Source organism: Panthera uncia, chromosome C2 (assembly GCF_023721935.1).
Source record: "Panthera uncia isolate 11264 chromosome C2, Puncia_PCG_1.0, whole genome shotgun sequence".
Taxonomy (NCBI): Eukaryota; Metazoa; Chordata; class Mammalia; order Carnivora; family Felidae; genus Panthera; species Panthera uncia.
The window spans coordinates 59,858,209-59,876,264 of record NC_064810.1 but is presented as its reverse complement, the minus strand read 5'-3'; the positions used below and the strand labels follow the sequence as shown (position 1 = coordinate 59,876,264).

The window sequence follows — 18,056 nt, the reverse complement described above, 5'->3', positions numbered from 1 at the left end:
ACAGAATAATGAAATTTTTCTTCATTAAATTCAGGGTACTTAAATTCACATAAGTGCACACACTCCAAGCCCCCACAACACACACATTCTCTGCCTACTCTCCTTTTCCTTAGCTCACCCCTGCCCTAAACTCCGGGGATCAGAGTATACTAAAATCTGAATCAACTTCCATTTGTAAAAGATCCTATAATACCATTTAAGCAAAAGTGCTTGACAAACAAATTTATTGGTCTTCTTCCCTGGAAACTTAAATATGAATAATTTTGATATGGTCATGTGTGGGTGTGTATGTGTGTGTGTGGGGGGGGGGCATTGTATTCTTCCTATAGACAGGGAACATTTTCAAATAATCTGGTCTGATAAATCTCTATTGAAAACTCACCAGTTCATTAACATTATACCTATGCTAATAGTTTCTATTTCCTTTTGTTATATGGAAGTTATTATGAATGAGATTCTAGAACACCACTTTCCATAGTTACATTCAAATAGTGAAATATAGCTAACCAAGTAGTAGTCAAGACTATTAGTAGTTTTTTTGATACACATTCAACATGGCAGCAGTTATGTTTCTTTCTTAAATCCATGTTAGCACCAAAAGTGCTAACCAAAAGTGTCATTAAAGTGAATTATGGAAATTCAAAATGATTTTTTTTTAAGTTTTTTTAAAAGTGAGCTATTATCGGGTCAGAGATAGTGCCTCACAAGACTGGCGTCAGCATCACTATTATTGCCATTTTCACTCGACCACCCCAGATTAAATAATCCTACAGTAAAATTTTTTTTCATAATTCATTTTGAAAGATAAACACCATGTACACAAAGTCTAAATGAAATATCTCAGAGATACAGAGCCCATAAAATAGGCATTTTCTATAAAGGCAGGAGAAAGTTTGCTCAAGGAGCAGGTTGAAAGGCACGGTGGTATAATGTTAGAATGTATATGCTCTAGTTCAGATTCTGCCACTAAATGAGTTAACTAAGGTTAAAGGATTTAACTTCCCTGTGCATCAGTTCCCATGTTTGGCTCAATGTCAACTTACAACCTCCTACATGTTGTAATAATCGTAATAACGATCAAAATAATTAAGGTCATCAAGTTATTTTTAAGTGTTCAATATTAGATACAAATACAGTCTGTTAATGATCAAGTTTTAAATGGAAATTTGGACCAAATCCTTGGGAAAAAGTTTCTTGTTCCAAATGATGGAGACTAATTGGATGATGTCACAGTCTGATTGTTTTGTACAGGTTGACAACAAAGGTAGAGCCAGAGAGAAGGGGCCTTAAGCAGGGCAGTGGCAGTGGACTATGGTTTTTAAATTAATGGGAGAAATGGGAGACATCTTGCAGGAAGCGTATTATTTGTGTTATGTTATGTGAATTCTCCAATGTTCAACTCAAAGGATGAATTGAAAAGGCTTATCTGACAAGGGGAAGCTCTGGGGAAGATGCAGGGTTTTTGGCATAAGACTGTTCTCAAAGTTAATTCTACCTCAGGAGCTGGCTGCAAATTCTAGGGTCATATCCCTACAGATTCTGATTCCACAGTAGTTCGTGGATGGACCTGTGATTCTTCATTCTAACTAGCTCCTCTGGTGATTTGGTTGCTGATGGCCTTGAGACCATTCTCGGAATTTACTGTCATAGCCATTCAATGCTCTAGCCTTCAAACTATGTGGCTTCTGGTTATGGGGAAAACTGAAGGGATTATTTAAGGCTCTGTAAAGCCCTGCAAGACAGAACTTTTTATTTGTTTTAATGGAGATTCCATCTCTTTAAAATTTTATCTGTTTGTTCTTACTAAATTTGCATGTTTTAGCATTTAGGAAAGAATACAAATAGAGCTGTTTGGTCAGAATTTTTACTTAATTTGGCACTATAGGATCTATCGGAATAAGGAGTCTTTTACAAATTTTGTTATATTTGGTTCTCTTTTTTATGCATGTGCCCAGCTGTCTTCACAAAACTAAAATGAATTTTAAAAACATAAGTGAACAGTTCCATTTAATATGTCTATTACATGTTGCATATGAAGTACTGGTGCCATCTGATCTAACCTCGAAAATTCTTGAGTCCATAAGGATAAGCAAGAAATATCCCATTGCTAAGAATTTTTTGTCATATGAAAGAAAATCTCTCTCTTATTCCACATATTCAATTTCCTTGTCATTTTACATTATAAATAAATAACAAACCAATTTGGCACATGCCCACCGATTAAAAATAAAAGTTGTCAGAGTGAGAGGGGAAAGAAAAAATATGAATTATTAATTATAATATTAAGCAGCACAAAAAAGCCTAACATGAAATGATATCACCAAAAAAGAGATTTTATCAAAATGAAAGTGGGACAATGATATAGTCTTTATCATACAATTTGCATTGTTGCCATTTTAAGCCAGAAATATATTTACCATACCTAGTGCATTTATATCAAATTTGATGAAAAGATATTTTAATCATGACAGAATGATGAAGTTATTTATAGAATAGTAGGATTAAAGGAAAGCTCAATTTTAAAGTCATACATTAAATTATCATATTGACCTGGTGGTTATATTCACTATGACATCATACTCTTGCATATTGTTATTTTTAAAATGTCCAAATACTGAAAAAAGCAACAATACTTAATAAGAAGAGCGAATGATGTTTTTCTTTCTAAGATGATTTTAGAAGTTTATATAGCTCATATTGGAATGGAGATGAAAGCGTTTTGGTGGTTTGGGGTTTTTTTTGTTTTTTTCCTACATGGAGATTTCAAGTGAATATACATTGAGTACTGGTTTACAACTAAATATAGTTTTTTTTTTTTTCTTTTTAGCAGGGAAGAGTGATTTCTTCTCAAGAAGGGAAGCTATCAGGGTTTTAATGGAAATACTTCAGACTATGTCTCTCTGAATTAATGTGATCTAACACTTGTGACTGACTTAAATTTTCTTTTCTTAATTAGGCCAGCCTTTTGTTTTTGGTTTAAAGACTTCCTTTTTTATAAGGTTTCACGTGGTTCATAAAATGTCTTTAAATTTCATTTGGAAACAGTGGCAATTCTGAAAACAATCTACACATTTAGAGTAATCTCATAGGCATTATCCACTTAGATTCTCAGGAAAAAAATTCACGTGTTGTTCCCATGAGTAGCATGTTTGGTTCTGTTTAGTAGTATTTTTGTTTTAACACTGTAGACTGCTTCCTTGACTTGGGTTAAGTTGCTAGTCCCATTTCAGCTGGTTTTGTTCATCATCTTGATATTTTATTCTCTCGAGCATGATGTTATAGTACCATCTTAATTTTTAGTTTTTAACTGAATTTACTGCTGGTGGAGGTTGAGAGGCAGGTCCATATCTAGGCACAAGGCAAAAAGTTGTAAGCCTGTGTGCATCCTTGCAGTAAAGCAACTATTTGTTTTTGTTTTTGTTTTTGTTATTGCCTACTTGAAATGTTTTTCAAACAGCTAAATTCTTGGAGTCCTATTTAAGAAAAGCTTTTGTGTCATAGAATACCCTGTCCCAATGTCTGCCAAATGGGTTCTAACTTTAATTTATCTTGCCCATGAATTTCTAACTTTGCCTCTTAAAAATATATCATCCTTATTGCTATTTCCATCAGCACCAAGCATTTTTTTCGGCATCCCATCTATATCAGTATATTACATGAAGATGTTGTCCCCTCAGTGCAGGTAAAGCAGTAATGAAATAAAATGCAGTAAAAATTTTCAGTTGTCTTATTTCTCTTTCTTTTCTTACTAGTAGTTTCCATTTGATCAGAGAATATCAGTCCTTCCAGTGTTACTGTCTTGTGCAAATATTCATCCAGAAATGACTTCCCTGGCTCCTGTAGTCTAAAGAATCTGTTCATTAAGCTTAGGCCTTCCTTGTAAATCATGTAAGTTTCATGGCCTTCCTTTTTTTTTTCTTTTGTTTCTTTGGGGTTCACTGATTCCCACCATGTACAGTCATTTCACAGCTGCTGTCATCAGCTGCTCTCCCTTGGTGTGATTTATTTTTAATAACATTCTTTTTTGCCCAATTTTGATAACCATTAGTCTCAATAAATTCCTCACAATTTTTAGTTCTTCTTTGAGTTTTACTTTTTAAATCACTGAGTAGGAACGAGAAAATAACATAAGCATTCAAAGAAAAGCAAGTACAGTACTATCAAAATGAAGCCCTGCAATCCTATCTGATAACATTCTCTGATAACATATCAGAGAACATTCTAGAAACAAAGAAAAAGAAATCTAAATAGAACATTATTTTTTTTTAATTAAAAAAAAATATATATATATATATATATTTTTTTTTTTTTTTGAGAGAGAGAGAGAGAGAGACAGAGTGTGAGCCGGGTAAGAACAGAGAAAGAGGGAGACACAGAATCTGAAGCAGGCTCCGGTCTCTGAGCTGTCAGCATAAAGCCCGACACAGGGCTCGAACTCACGAGCCATGAGATTATGACCTAAGCTGCAGTCGGACACTTAACCGACTGAGCCATCTAGGCGCCCAGGTGCCCCATAAATAGAACATTATTCTTAAAGGGAAGAACATGTAGTTAATTAATTATGAGTAAAATCAGGTTATAGGAAAAATCAGAAAACAACTGGCTTTTAGGTGCCGAGCAATTTTAATAAATATAGTTAATATTTATTAAGAGCATTTTATGTTCTAGGCAACATGTTAAACAACTTTCATTCATTATTTTATACGTTTAATTCCTCTGACAAATCTACAAGAATCAGCATTTTAATTATTTCTTCCATTTTATGGAAGCAAAAGGCTGAGGTTTAAACAGCTTAAGTAATTTGCCTAGGGTCTCATAGCTAGGACTGTGGAGCTCAAACAGAAACTCAGGTACATCTGTAACCTTTATGCTATGGTACTTTACAAGTTACAGCCTTTAAAAAATAAATACATGCAAAATTCCAGTTTGACTACTATATAGTAGAGACCATGAAAGACCTTAAAGTCAATTTATTATTGACATATACTTCGGTGTTAAGAAATTTTGAAATATTTCCATGGTAGAGCATGGTTCAGGTTTTGGAAAATGGATCTTTCAACTCAGGTTTGCTAGTTTCATTCTCTGTAGTGGTGGAAAGTCGTTTTGGCTCACTCTTTTTTTAACATGAAATAATGACTGATTAATGTTAGATAGCAAAAAAGTCTTCTGGAGTCTTTTGACATATATATTTTGAGTAAATGTAAAATAAATGAATAAATGTCCATGTATTACATAATTAATAAAAGCAGTCCTTAAATAAAGAAGTTTCCATTGACTTATTTTTTGGTTAGTACTGGTTAAATTTTAAACTAATATATTAAATTCTGATGATCTGGCTTTCTAAGACTATCTGGTAAATTTCATGTACTCAGTAAACTTAAGACAAGGTGACTTTTTTGGTTGCATGATGTTTTCATGGTAATCTATTCCTCAATGTAAAAATACCATCTTTCTTCAGCCTAAAGGGATAATAACCAGTATATGAAATCTAGTTTGGGCCCAATATATCTGCTGTATACAATGTTCTAAGCCAACAAGTCACTAAATTCAGAAATTGAGTATTCTGGAGCCAGATGCATGAGAATTGTACTGCCTTGAATTGGAGGGTTCATGCAAATTTTCTGATCCAGAGATTTTTCATATTTCTTTTAACAACAGAATCCTCTTTTCAAAATAAATGATTGGAGCCTTTATATATGAACCAGTAAGAGTAGTATTTTATTAAACTTGTATTATAAATTAAAATTATGTATCATTTTAATATTATAAAAGTCAATTACTAAGAATATAAAGGTGAATATGAGAAGAAGTGGAAACTCAGGACTGGTTTATTATAGCAGACTAAGCTCAGTGTATTTTTGTATGAGGGATGGAGTACTTATGGTGTCAATAAAATCATGAGATACGTGTAAGCAATTGCAGATACCAACAGTTTTTTGTTTGTTTTGAACAGCCGGCCTTCTGATATCAGGGTCTTAATTTGAGGCCTACATGAAAACTAGTTAAACCTATTGTATGTACTTATCTATTAGCAACACATTAGTCTCCAATATGTTTTTTAAAATTACATAAATACATTTAACCCATCCCCTGCCCATCTTCCTTCCAGCAACCCTCAGTTTGTTCTCTCTAGTTAATAGTCTGTTTTCCAGTCAAATGGGTGATGGGTACTTGGAGGGCACTTGTGATGAGCAGTGGGGGTGTTGTATATAAGTAATGAATCACTAAATTCTACACCTGAAATAGTACACTGTATGTTAACTAACTGGAATTTAAATAAAAACTTGAAATAGGAAATAAAATAAAATTACATAATACATTTAATTTGCATGCCATTTTTATCACAATTATAAATTTACATTTTAATTAAACATTTAACAGCTCAGTCATCTCTTTGTAATCATCTGTTTGTGAGCTTGGGGACCATGAAGCATAGTTTGAAAACCACTACTTTGGTTCAAATTTTTAGGAAGTAACCTTATTTTTTCCTCTCTGTTCCTCTATTATTTGAGGACAATTCAACCCTTTGGGGATGCTTTTTCTTGTGGGTTTTGGTATATTTGAATTCTTTCTTCAGCTAGAGGTTAAAGTCCTAAAGGGCAAGAATCTTGTTTTTGTTTCTTTGCTTTGTTCTCTTCATGAGACTAATATTACACATTGTGTATAGACATGGGGTTCGTTCAGTCATAGTTACCATCTGTGCACACTAGAGAATTTGCAAAAAGGGCCCAAATCACAGTTTCAACCCCCCTCTCATCTATTGCTCTATGTTTCTACTTCTGTTCCCACATGATGATGTTGATAACAAAAACAGTTCAGTGAATTCTCTGGGCTTCCAGTTTTCAGAGCTTCCAAGATGGGGCTGTGAATCCACAAATTGTGGCTTTTGAGGGTGGCACTTTGAAAGAATGAGTGCTGGAGGGGTGGAATAAGGTTCAGGGACAGGACCTTCTGATAAACTAGAGCAAAGGGAAGGAGGGGGAGGAGGCTTAGATGTAGAGAAGAAGTGAAAAGGTGAGGTAAATGCTAGTGTGGAAGAAGGAGCCGTTTACGTGATAGAGGCAAGATAGTTCTGGTACTACTAGTGCCTTCTCTGAAAGCATTGAAGTGTGCAGAAGAGTGGCCAAAAATCAGAATTGACTCTCTGGACCACAAATACAAAATCAAGTCCAAAGAGAGAATGTGGCATAAGCTATGACACCAACCAAATGATATCAGAGCCAGAGCAAGAAAAACTTGTGTAGAACTCAGAATACGCTGTTGCTTTCCACCCTTCCGTAGGTTTGGGGTATCCAGGTAAGCTTAGCCGTTAGGGAGCTCCCCAGTATGAGCGTCATGCCTCACTGAGACCACTACTTGATGAGCCAGTGAGGAAACAAAAGCAATATAGTATGCTGTGAATTCACAGAACCCAAACTAAGTCTGTTTATACAAATAGGTAACATTTCTACTAACTTACTTGAAAAAGATCATTTTTTTATAATATAGGTGTTTACATAAAGCCAATAAAATGTCTCGTGTGTGTTAGAACATTTTGCTTTTATGTGGTAGACCACTTACCTCCTCTTCAGTGTCTGTTGAAACATTTATTTCCTATTCTCTATTTCATTCCTGTTGCAGCATTTATGTATGATTTGTTTGTTACTTTTATCAGTTGATCTTGCCCTCCCCATATGCTCATGTCTGACTGGCCTAGTTTCCCACATTCAGTATGTGATCTCTAGCCCTTCTTAAATATTAATTAGTGTAATTGAATTCCCTCCAGTATTTCTAACCTCAGGCACCTGAATCTTAGTGTTTTTATTAGAAGTGATTTGTGCATTTAAAGTCCAACCTGCCTTCCCATTTCCCAACCCCCAAACAACTTTTCTTGATTAGGTAAAGGTCGGGGTACATGCCTGCCTCAGAGAAGGTTTCATGGAAAAATAAAAGTATTATATGTCACAACCTTTCTCTGTTAAAGACTGAAAAATACAAAGCTGTCTTGAATCTTTTGCAAAGAAAATCATCCAGAGTGAATAAGAAAAGGATGTAACCATGTCCAGGTGCACAGCTAGAAGTCAACAACAGAAGCCAGGCAGAGCCATGCATAGAGATGGAAGCAAAGCCTCACCTAATCACAGCCCATTCTCCACTGGCAATACACCCAGGCCCAAGGACAACACCTTAAGTTCTCCTACTCTTTTAGTTTGCAGATCCACCTCTGACCAGCATGCCATCTCTGGATGCAGTCCATGATTACACATGAGTGACTCTCTTCCTTGGCAGGAAATATGAAAAAGGAAAAGGAGAAGAGCCTGAAAATAGGGCTAGAGAATCATAAGCTAGTGAGAAGATTTGTCAATAAGATGACTAATTACTGCCATTCATATCTGAGGAAAAGCAAAAAACAAACAAAAAAGTTAGATGACTAGAGATGTAGAGTATGTTCTGATTTTTAGAAAGTAGAAGAAGGTAGTTTATAAGGACAAACAACATGATGTCGGTCCTGAGCAAAGGCCTAGAATGTATTATTAAAACAATAAAGCATAAAGCAATGGTTTATGATTCCCCTGGAAGAAGTGGTTCTTGCTAGAAACCAGAATGGCTTCAGTGAAAACAGGTCTATAATATGTGATCTGATCTTGCCTGGTTAGATGTACAGATGGATTAGTAACTGGTTGAATGACCACACTATTAAGTGCAAATAAATGTCTCAATGTCATACTAGAAGGGAGTCCTATGGAATATTTCAGGAATAACCTAAGCCTTTTCTTGGCCACCATTTTTTTTCAATTACTGGGATGAAAGCACGTCCATCAGAGTTGCAGATGACGTGAATCCAAATGCATCGAAAAGTTGTTGAATTAAGTAATCAAATTCCAAAGACATCTTGGAAAATGGGAGCAATGGGATACATCTAGCTAGAGGAAAGTTCTAAAATGAATAAAGGCCAGACTTTATCTTCATATTTTTAAAGACTATTCATGAGTTATATGGGTGGTATATGGCTTAACAAGCCAGTATAAGAAACCTAAACAAACAGGAACATCTTCAGAGGAAAGTGACCAGAATGATAGGGAAATGAAACATGTGATACAAGGAATGGTTAAGGGAACTGGGATTGTTTAGAAATTCATGAAGAATGGGGGCACCTGGGTGGCTCACTTGGTTGAATGTACAACTCTTGATCTCAGCTCAGGTCATGATCTCACAGTTTGTGAGATCAAACTCCACATCGGGCTCTGCACTGACAGCACAGAACCTGCGTGGGATTCTCTCTCTCTGTCTCTCTCTGCCCCTCCCCTGGTGCTCTTGCTCTCATTATCTCTCTCTCAAAATAAATAAATAAACATTAAAAAAAAGAAATTCACAGGGCCCCTGGGTGGCTCAGTCGGTTAAGCATCTGACTGTCGGTTTCAGTTCAGGCCATGATCTCACGGGTTCATGAATTCGAGCCCTGCATTGGGCTTTGTGCTGACAGTGCAGAGCCTGTTTGGGATTCTCTCTCCTTGCCCCTCCCCCACTTATGCTGTCTCTGTCTCTTTCTAAATAAATAAATACACTTAAAAAAAATAAAGAAAGAAATTCTTGAGGAATGAATATGATAACTATGTTCAAGTACACTAAGGACTGTCAAATGGAAGATAAATTATGTTGTTTCCTGTGACTCCAAGTAGAACACAAGCCAGTGGTAAAATATACAAGAATATATATTCAGGTCAGTTTATAAAAACTAACTTTGTAATACCCTTATGTGCTCAAAGCTGGAAAACAGACAAGAAAGAAAAAATATTAGTCTGGAAGACAAACCTAGGTTAAACTTTGGTTATGCCACTTATCGTTTCTGTCTCTTTGGGACATGTTTCAAATGTCCCATAATCTGTTTCTGTACCTAATAAGTGGATTTAACCAATTCCTACCTTGCAAGTTGTAGAACTTTAGCGTCTGTATTAGTTTGCTAGGACCGCCATACCAGAGTATCATAGACCAGGTGGCTTCAATTACAGGAATGTGTTTCTCAGTTTGGGAGGTTGGAAGTCCAGGAATTGAAGTGTCAGCAGAGTTGATTCCTCATGTGGTCTCTCTGCTTGGTTTGCAGAGGGCCTTCTTCTCGCTGTGTCTCCTCCTCCCTGGTGTCTCTTCCTCTTTTTATGAGGGCACTAGACCTATTGGACCAGTGACCCACCCTCATGGCCTCATTTAACCGTATTTATCTCTTTAAAGGCCCTATCTCCAAATATGGTCATACTGGAGGTTAGGACTTCACATGTGAATTGGGAGATTGAGGAGGGGTTATATTCAGTCCCTAACAGTCCCTAATATCAACAAATATGAACTCCCCGAGACCAGGGTGTTTGAGCATGGACAGCCACTTTGCAGAGATGCTTTACAGGGTGTTAAAGCCTTAGATAATTATAATCTATAATTCTAATGAACTCCAACACTAGTATTCTGTCATTATAAAAATAAAATCTCCAGTGGAGCATCAACTCTGAAATTCTGCAATGCCCTGAAATGCTCAGTCGGAAGGTAGTTGTTCAGTACATACAACAACCTTCTTTAATAAATGTTTTCATTTACTATTTGAAATTTCAGTCTAATTCACAAATATTTACTCATATGCTAGACCTCCCTTAACTTCTTCAGCCCAAATTCCCGAGATGCATTCTAGGTGAAACCTCTGTGTCTTTTGTGGGAAGACCTTGCTTTGCCAAACCTCCGAATGCTCTAAGTCAGAAGTTGTGCATATGTAAGTGAAGGGAGAATGTAACTATCTTAAAACAAAAAGGTGAAATAGGGAAGTTGTACAAGTAAATGCATGTAAAAAGTAAGAATAACAAGAGGTATGTTACTTTAATCCAAAGGTTTCAAAGTCTGAATCTACGGCTTTGAGGCTTTTGAGTTCAGAACAACAAATGAATGATTTATTTTGTTCATACATGCAATGCTGTTATTCCTCATTTTAATATGCATAGGTATTGGCCCCATGCTTAGAAACTAACAGTTTAAAGTTGAACCTATGCTAGAAGCCAGGCTCTGAGTTTGGTTAGTCTTTTGGTTTGTCTTTCTTATAACGAGTATTTCTGTGGAAATAGGGCTGTGTTGTCTCTTGTGTCTGTGTGTAGTTGGAGTTACCTTTAAAAGCCAGTATTCTAAGCCAGTGAAATAATACATTCTCTTCTTTTTCTCTTGACAGACTAAGTAGTATTATACAGTAGCACGTCTTCTCAAGGAATGTATACCTTTTTTGTCAGATGAACTAAAAACAAACAAAAAACCTGAACACTAACAGTGATTGTAACAGTTGGCAATTGAACATTGCCTCCCCTTGAGAGGGCCAGTTACTGTAACTAGACATTTACAACTGAGAGTAGGGTGTCTGGTTTGGAAAGAGCATGGCAGCTTGAGCTGGATTACCCGTATCCCAGCCTCCTAGCTCTGCCACTTGTGACCTTGGGCAGGTATCAGATTCTCTGAGCCTATTCCATGTTATGTAAAACTCTATATTTGGGCTTCTTTTCAGGTCTGCACAGAGTTTGACCCAATGTAATTTATTTCCTTCTTTGATCCTTAATTCTCTCACCTTCTGATAGGTATAATATTAATCCTTTCCCTACTTACCTATCCCATGGGATTGTCGAGACAATCAAATAATATGATGTTTGTGAAAGTGCTTTATAAACTGTAAAACACTGTACAAATGCTATTTCTTTCTTCTTATGAGTGGATGGGGATGCTTAACTAGAAATGGAATTGGGACCAGCCAGGAATTAACGTTGATACTGTTTCCTAAGAGACATTAGAGGCCTCATGTTTTTGTCTATTTAAATTGCCTGAACTGATCTGTAAAATGAAGATCTTTAACAAGAGGCATTAAAGTTTATTGTCTGTTTTTCTGTGGTACTTCCCAGGGAACATAGGAAACATTTTTTTCCTTTTATTTTTTTCCCCTGTATTTTTGGGCTGCTGTCTATTCTTGAAAATACTAAGACAAATTCTTATCCTTTGAAACTGTGGGGATCTGGGCCCATGGTGCTTACTATCATTATTTCTGTTGCACTTGTGGTAATTGTTATTATTAATTATACTTCATAATTATATAGCTTCTTATTTTAAGGAAAGATAAATGGCTAGAAAATAAACAAGTTGCTGTTATAGAGAGATTTTTGGAGTTTCAAACATTTTAAATCCACTTTTGACCTTTTTTGCACAAAGACTTCTACCTGAATCTTCAAACAGAACATTTTTTTGTTCCACCATTGAAAATAAAATACTAACTAGTGACATGGTGTCCTCAGAGTCACACATGAGAAAATAGGGTCAGAGAATTTCATTTCCTCTTTCTGCCTTTTAAAATAATTTTTAAAGTGTAGTTACTAAATAGTGGAAGTCTGTTTAAGAGAGAGATTTTGAAGCAGGAGGTGGAAATAGTTAAGCAGTGACCTGCACCTAAGAGGGAGTTGAAAGTAGCTTGAGGATTATGGGGCAGGCAATCAAGTGTAACACGGGTACAAAATGTGCGGCATGGATCGATAGAGGCTCTCTAGAATAAAAAGTCCACCCACCGTCTTTAATCTCTTGGCTCTATTAGTTTCAATTCTTGAATAACCTTAATGCTGATGAAGTGTTCTCTAAGTTTCCAGGCTGGTTGGCTTGGGGTCCCGTGCGTCACGGGTCTCCTCATTCCCACAGTTAAAGACCTGAATTCAGTGGAGAGACGAGGAGGACAAAGTAAGCATTTGTGTTTCCTTGGGTAACTTCCATGTAGGTGCTTCTGTGACTTGGTATGCAAAGGAGGATGAAATTTTACAGGAAATAAAGAAGGTATTCAGTTATTCAAGTATTTCTTACTTTGAGGAAAACCCTCCTCTATCCAACTGTCATCATCTTCTAAAGCAGTGGTTCTCAAAGTGACCAGCAGCATTTGCACACCTGGGAATATATTATAACGCAAACTCTTGGGCTTCAGCCCAACCTACTGAATGGAAACTTCGGGGTGGAGTACAGCAGTTTGTGCTTGAAGAAGCCCTCCAGGTGATTCTGATACATAATACAATTTGAGAACCAGTGTTCTAAAAAGACGTTGGATTACACTGGGATTATATTGGAGCAAGTAAAAACTCTATCAAAAAAACAACAGTGACTTTTGGAATTTAGAACTCTATCGTTTTACCCCAAGTTATCTTTTGTAAACTATTTCATAGTTGTATCCTAAACTATTGAATACTTTTTACCTCGACCTGCTGTTCATATCAACATTTACCCCCATCCTAAAATGATCTTTGTGTCTCTTTCTAGACAAATTTTTATTCATTCTGAATCATCCAACTCAAATACTGTTCCTTGCAAAAACTTTACCAGTCATGTCAGCATTCTCTCAATTTGGTTTTCTTAGTTCTCAGTGTCCATACTGTTCATGTAAGCCTTATGACATTTCTCGGATACCTTTTATAATAAACTGTCAACTATTACAATAAACATTGTATTTATTTAGTATCCACTATGGTTACCACAACCTTCTCAGAGAGTCCTGTGCCTGAGTTGCTGAGATCTTAAGTAGCTTACCCTAGCTCACACGGTAAGTATTAAAAAGAAGATTCTCCTTTAGACTTACTCACTATGCTATATTATCTAATAACATTGATAAACTTTTCTCATATTGGTATTTTTTTATTCTCCCCAGCTTAACTGTATGCCCAATTGCAATTAAAGACCCCAATTCTCTTGTCTTTACAATAACTTTTAGAATATAGAGAATTAATGCATATCTGTTGGCATATTGTATTACAAATTCTAAATATTTCTGGAATTTGTCTGGCTTCTTCTTTGGAAAATCTTGAAAGTGAAGGTTTTAACATTTCATCTTAGATCCAGAAAGCTGTCCACTTATAGATTATCTTTATTTTAGCAAATTAATCGATTGCATTTAAAATATTCAATTCACAATTGTGCATTGATTCTTATCATCAATTTTAATAAATGCATTTCAAGAATACTTTATAAAAATACCTTTAAAGGAGGGAATAGCTACTTTTGTTATTTAAAGAATTTACCAATTTTCAGGAAGTTAGTTGATTGTTTTATAAGAAGAAAAAGGATAAGTTGAAAATGAATCTGACCCTTGCCTGTACACTTGCATGTACATAATGGTGATGGAAAAAAATGAAGATAATATTAGCAGCTAAATAGTAATTATTCAGGAAGTGTATTTCATTGAAAAAAAAGGTTTTTTTACTCTGTAAGCATAACATACTCTGTGAACATGTTATATTTGTGCATTATTTAAGTTCACCTGGCTGAATTCTTACCTAAGGAAAAGAAATCATAGCCTCTCCCAGGTACAGGCCACAATGTGTGACTATTTGGGGGATAAATATTTGGCCAATTTCTATTGCTTTATAGCTGTTCCATCATCGTGAGGATCCTTGATCCTAAGTCAAAGTCACATGGATGGTTGCGAAAATGCATTTTCCTGGATTCCATCCCTACATATTGAATTATAATCCCTGGGATTGGAGCCCAGCAAGTTACATTTGTAACAATCACTTCCAGGTGATGCGAATGCACAATTAAATTTGAAAAGTCACTTTTATTTGGATTAATTCTTTTTTTTCTTTTCCCTCTGGGGGATCAAATCCTCCAGAAAACTGAGGAGTGAGTCTCAACATTGATGTCTTTTAGGCAGAGAGCTTCAGTGACAACCTTAAGTTATTATTGTATTTGCCTTCAACAGACTTTTATTTAGTTTGGATACTTTTGTTTGCCAGGTACTCTTATCTAAATTAATCAATTCAAAACCCAAATCATTCTGTGATATAAGTATTCTTGGCCCCATTTTAAAGATGAGATAATTAAGGCTTAGAGAAGTAATTACCTTTCTGAAGGTCACCCAACTAGTAATTGGATTCAGTTTGACTCCAGAATGTGTGTTCTTAAACTCCAAAACAGGAGTGAGTCACAATTTGAAATCAGATCTTTTCAATCCTGCCTTTCCCTTTTTAAAAAGCCAGCTGCACAGTAAAGCTGACAGCAGCTAATTCCAGGTTTGTGTCCAAACTCTGAGATATTATGATGTTAGTCCATAGTCGTCCTTACATTATTGGCTGGTAGCTGTAGTGTTATCATGTGACAGGCTCAATCAGTAAGCCATCACCTTCAATATTATCAGATGGATCAATGGAGGCATCATCAACATAAACCTGTCTGATAGTCTTCCTTGTCTTCTATTGTTCTTAAGAGACCTGATATATATTCTATGCAAAGATTACTACAAAAAGGTTTTTATCATTTTATTAAGGGATTTTCTACAACAATATCAGGCTTCATTTCCCTCAACAATGCTTTGTTTTGATAAATCTTTTGCAAATACAGCTGGTACCTCTGTATGGCTGACTCAATGGTTTTTAACCTTGGCAGCACATTCAAATCACCTATGGACTTTTAAAAATACACAGATGCTTGGGTCTAACTCCTACAGATACTGAATCATGGGGTCTGGAGTGGGGGCTGGACGTGGATTGTTTATAAAGCCTCACAAGTGCTTCTATAGGCATGTAGTATTGAGAATCAGTGATCTAATTCATTACTTGGCAAAGAATTTGAGAATATCTTATTTACTAAAAGAGCAATTGAAGGAAGCAAAATCCCTCCATAAGTCCTATAGTGAGTCCTTGGAAATAAAAGTGGAACTCATGAGCAGCTTGAGAAGCTGTTGCTTGGGCTATCCAAATATTCAGATTTGACCCTCAGATAATGAAAAGGCAAGAAATAAGAAGCCATTAGAGCATGGTACTAAGTGGAATTATGAGAAACCATCTGTAAAATGTTGTGGGGTTTGGAAGGACCTGTTCTTTTTAATAGACATTTTTGTAATAGAAAACAGGGTAATGGAAATAGCAGCATATTTTAATCTATCTGCATTTCCTTCAGATAAAAATAAAATAAAAGGGAAGGGCATAACCTTGCAAATGTATCTTGATCTCATATTATTTTTGCAAGATAGACAGATATGGGGCCACTAGTCAGCCCAACTCAGGGCTAGCTATCAAATCAGAGCTCACTCTTCAAATCCCAGCACTAATCGAGATGATAAAGAGCTACCTTTAGATTAATCCTGCTCTGGACTTTAGACGAAAGATACTGCAGTTTAATTACTGAGTGAAATTCACTTTGTCTGATCTGTCTGTCTTTGCTGTAATGTAATCAGCATCACCCCCATCTGAAACATGGGGCTGTGAAGTCCAAGGACCTGTGTGATTGGAGGAAATAAAATGATGCTCAAACAACAAGCAGCCGCAGTGCAGTAATTATTCAAACCTTGTTTTCATCTGTATGTCATTCTCCTATTGGCTTGTCATGACAGCAACTGAAAAAAGGATGGGAGAGCATGTGATTGAAAGGGAGATTGACCTGAAGGAATCAGACCAGGTGTGGGAGGGAAGAGCCAAGCTATATAAAATCTTAAGGCTAATTAAACTTGGTTTTTCTTTAATATATATCCCACTGGCTGTTCCTGATCCCACAAGTCCAAGCTAAACCATTCAGCTGATATGTCTGTCTGCAATTAAAATCTCCCCTTCAGTTGAAGCTCTATAGTTCTTACTTCTCTGAAAATAATTTACTTTTCTGTTAAAACTGGCAATTACTTGACACATTTTTTTCCTATAAGTCTCACTGTAATTTTTAGAAGTTAAACTCAATAAGAGAAGAGGGTTGCAAGTTTTCTTCTGTCAGAGATACTGGCCTTTTCAGGCATCCTTTCTAGGTTTGCATGGACCCACTACCTTTCATATGGGAACTGAATCCAGAAAGGTACCTGGCTTCCCTGTGAACTGTTACCCCATCTTATACAAAATGTTTAAAGTAAACATTAGTCCTTTTGTTAGAGAGTGGCTGAGCCAGGATTTGAACCAAGATTTGTCTGACTCTGGGCCAATCTCTTTTGACTGTACTCTCCTTCCTCCCTTTATTCTCACTAATTTATGGTTAATACCCCTCTAATTGACTCATTTAACACATTGCTAAGCACCTCCTATATGTGTTGTGTTATACTCCACATATACATTAGTGAAACCTGGAAGGAAGAATCACCTAATATCTATCTTCAAAAGCTTTTAAGTTTGGTGGTTCGGTTGCTTTTGTGGCTTTTATTGTATGTTAACATTTTTTAAGTTTATTTATTTATTTTGAGCGAGAGAGAAAGAGAGAGAGAGAGGGAGAGAGAGAGAGAGAGAATCAGTGGGGGAGGGGCGGAGATACAGAGGGAGAGAGGATCTGAAACAGGCTCTGTGATGACAGCAGAGAGCCTGATGGCAAGGCTTGAACTCACAAACTGTGAGATCATGACCTCGGCTGAAGTTGGACGCTTAACCAACTGAGCCACCCAGGTGCCCCTGTATATTGACATTTTAAATCCAAAGAGCAATTGGAACATTAAGAACAAGTGCAAAATATGAAGTCCAAAAGGTCTTTTCTATTTCCGTGTTTTTTTCATAGTATCACAAATCTATCCATCACCGCAAAATCTCAGAATCAGAATTCCCAAGAATCTTAAGTTCTTATGACTCATAAAATATCAATCATCAAGTCCTGTCAAAATTTGCCATATATGATCCAACATCAAGACTCCTAAACATCAATGTTAAGCAGGCAAGCTATGGAATCAGATGACCTGGGTTTGAATTCTGGCTTTATCACTTATTAACTGTATAACCTTGAAAAATTTGCTTAATCATCATCTTTAAAATAGAAACAATAAAGTGACTTGCCTTTTAGGATTGACATGCAGATTAAATGTGTTAATGTACATAAAGCACATAATCCAGTGCCTAGTACGTAGTAGGGGCTTAATATTATCCTTTCTTCCTTTACAGTGTCTCTAGAACTTTTCATTTCTTTTCTATCTCTACCAATGCTACCAAGGTCAGATATTTATCTCATAGTGCCTGGGTTATTGCAGTGGTTCTCCCTTTCTCTTTCTCTGTCATTATTTCTGGGCTTTCCCTGTTTCAATTTATTCTGTCTACCATTCCCAGTTACTTATACTAAAATGTCACTGTGATGATGCCAGTGCC

General features: G+C 36.1%; 1 protein-coding gene across 49 annotated transcripts in view; it reads left to right on the top strand.

The window, feature by feature from the left end:
- The window catches only part of ZBTB20 (zinc finger and BTB domain containing 20), a 769,297-nt gene that overhangs the window by 364,592 nt on the left and 386,649 nt on the right, over window positions 1–18,056 (top strand). The window lies entirely within an intron of this gene.